The sequence below is a fragment of the Chionomys nivalis genome, chromosome 1 (genome assembly GCF_950005125.1).
Source record: "Chionomys nivalis chromosome 1, mChiNiv1.1, whole genome shotgun sequence".
Lineage (NCBI taxonomy): Eukaryota > Metazoa > Chordata > Mammalia > Rodentia > Cricetidae > Chionomys > Chionomys nivalis.
Window position 1 is genome coordinate 140967062 of NC_080086.1, and position 2932 is coordinate 140969993.

Below are 2932 nucleotides of genomic sequence, written 5' to 3' on the forward strand. Positions count from 1 at the left end.
CTAGAATTTGTGCTATAATGGATTATTATTCTGGTGCTAAAAAAAATTACAGGTAAATGGATGGAACCAGAAACAAATAAAACAGACAAGCAAATAAAAAAAAAAAGAAGAAGAAAAGACAAAGAAAGGCACACAGACACTCTCTCTCTCTCTCTCTCTCTCTCACACACACACACACACACGTGCACTAACAAACTGCCTCTAGACTTTTTGAAGAAATGCATATAGTAGCAGAGTTGCCTCGTTTGCTCTGCTTTGTCAGAAAGCTGTGGTCCTGAGTTACTTGGCTATTCAGTTGGTTAAGCTTTGGCTCTGTTTTTCTTTAACACAGACATTGATTTTTAAAAATAAGTCAAGGCCATTTCTGCTTGCTCTCCAATAGATGCGGATCTGTATGCTGTTGCGCCTTTCCTCACCCCCTCCCGCAGGGTCTGCGGCCACCATGGCGTATTAGAGGCAGCAGTTCCTGCCGCAGCATTGGCCTTTGCAGCGGTGGCAGCAGCACTAGGCTCTGCAGCGGCAGCCCCCACCGGCTTAAGCCATGGCGCTCTTCACGGAATCCAGCAGCAGCGTTGCTGTAACGGACAAAGATACTTTCGATTTCAGCACATTCTTCGATTCCAACAAAGCCCTACAACATGACCTAGATGAGCTTCCTGAACAGCGAAGTGTTGACGGGGAACTTGATGTCCCCCTTCGACCAGTCAGGTTTGGGGGCTGAAGAAAGCCTAGGTCTCTTAGATGACCACCTGGAGGTGGCCAAGCACTTCAAACCTCATGGGTTCTCCAGCGACAAGGCTAAGGCGGGCTCCTCCGAATGGCTGGCTGTGGATGGGTTGGTCAGTGCCTCAGACACCGGCAAGGAAGATGCTTTCTCTGGAACAGATTGGATGTTGGAGAAAATGGATCTTAAAGAGTTTGACTTCGATGCTCTGTTTCGTTTCGATGATCCGGAAACCATGCCAGATGAGCTTTTGGCCATGTTGGATGACATATGAGATCTCTTTGCCTTTCTAGTCCAAAAGACTAATAAGGAACCTATGACAGTGAACCCAATTGGCCATCTCCCAGAAAGTGCAACAAAAATCGACCAGGTTGCCCCTTTGCATTCTTGCAGCCTTTTCCCTGTTCCCCAGGGGTCCTGTCTTCCACTCCAGGTCATTCCTTCAGTTTAGAGCTAGGCAGTGAAGTTGATATCTCTGAAGAAGACAGGAAGCCTGACTCTGCTGCTTATATTACTGTAATCCCTCAGTGTGTAAAGGATGAAGACACTCCTCAGATAATGACAGTGGTATCTGTATGAGCCGAGTCCTACCTGGGCTCTCCCCAGCATAGCCCTTCCACCTCCAGGGGATCACCAAACATTGTTCCCTCTCCAGGTATTCCCCGTGGGTGTCCCCAACCTAAACCTTATGACCCCCCTGAAGTTACTTTGACAGCTAAGGTGAAAATTGAAAAGTTGGATAAGAAGCTGAAAAAAAATGGAGCAAAACAAGACAGCAGTCACTAGATACCGCCAGAAGAAGCAGGCTGAGCAGGAAGCCCTCACTGGCGAGTGTAAAGAGCTAGAAAAGAAGAACGAAGCTCTGAAAGAGAAGGCAGATTCTCTTGCCAAAGAGATCCAGTAGCTGAAAGATTTGATAGAAGAGGTCCGTAAGGCAAGGGAGAAGAAGAGAGTTCCCTAGTAGGGTAGCCGGGTGCTTTGTGCTTGTACATAGTCTTGTGCTGAAGCTGTGCTTGCTGTAATAAATTATTTTGTAGTAAAGTAAAAAATAAAAATGAAGCCGGGCGGTGGTGGCGCACGCCTTTAATCCCAGCACTCGGGAGGCAGAGGCAGGCGGATCTCTGTGAGTTCGAGACCAGCCTGGTCTACAGAGCTAGTTCCAGGACAGGCTCCAAAACAACAGAGAAACCCTGTCTCGAAAAAACCAAAAAAAAAAAAAAAATGAAAAATAAATAAAATAAAAACAAGTCAAGTTTCCTCATGTTTGAAAACGGAGCAAGACTGAAGGCATCCATAAAGCCCAAGTGGCTTCTACTTTTCAGAGTCTACAGTTCTGCTCCCATATTAAGGTATCTCAGCAACATCAAACCACATGAATAAGAAACCTGGACCCCAAGAAAGAAATTTTGAGGCAAAATTGAAAATCATGGCAAAATTGTTGAAAAAGACATAAACAAAAAAAAATGTGTTTCACATATCAATAGGGGAAGCAGACTTTTTCTTCAAAGAAGCTGTGAGAAACACCGTTCATTTCTCTTGAAAACAGTGTGATCAGGACAACTATAGAGTTATAGCAGCAAGGATGTTCCAGAGATCAACCAGGAAATGTTCTCAAACATTATAGAAAGACACTTCAGACAGTGCAAACTGAACGAATTCAGCAAGAAAAGATCCATCATGAGTGAATTAACAAAGACATAGGGAAATAATTCCAGGTTAGTCAAAAAATGCAGAACTATACCAAAGCCAGAGGGAAGTATGAGGGTCTAAGTAAGTTTTAAAGACACAGAAACAGTCGGAGTACCGGGACTAACAGGCCTGATAAACTAAACTGCATGAGAAAATTCTTGAGTCTGTGTACTACCAGGAAAGTGTTGAATAGACTAATGTCTAATAGTATTGTTTTGACTGTAAATTTTCCATTTTATTTTTTTATTTTTTTTTTTTTTTGGCTTTTCGAGACAGGGTTTCTCTGTGGTTTTGGAGCCTGTCCTGGAACTAGCTCTTGTAGACCAGGCTGGTCTCGAACTCACAGACATCCGCCTGCCTCTGCCTCCCAAGTGCTGGGATTAAAGGCGTGCGCCACCACTGCCCGGCTAAATTTTCCATTTTAATAAGTGTTTATTTGCACATGACATGATGATGCAGAGAAAAAAACATTTTTAAAGTACAGGTAATTTGTAAATATAGCGTGGTGGTTTTTATGGA

The 2932-nt window shown here is 43.9% G+C and overlaps 1 pseudogene; it reads left to right on the plus strand.

The window, feature by feature from the left end:
- Window positions 1-638: 638 nt before the first annotated feature.
- On the plus strand, window positions 639-1738 carry LOC130886243 (cyclic AMP-dependent transcription factor ATF-4-like; annotated as a pseudogene).
- The last annotated feature ends 1194 nt before the right edge of the window (window positions 1739-2932 follow it).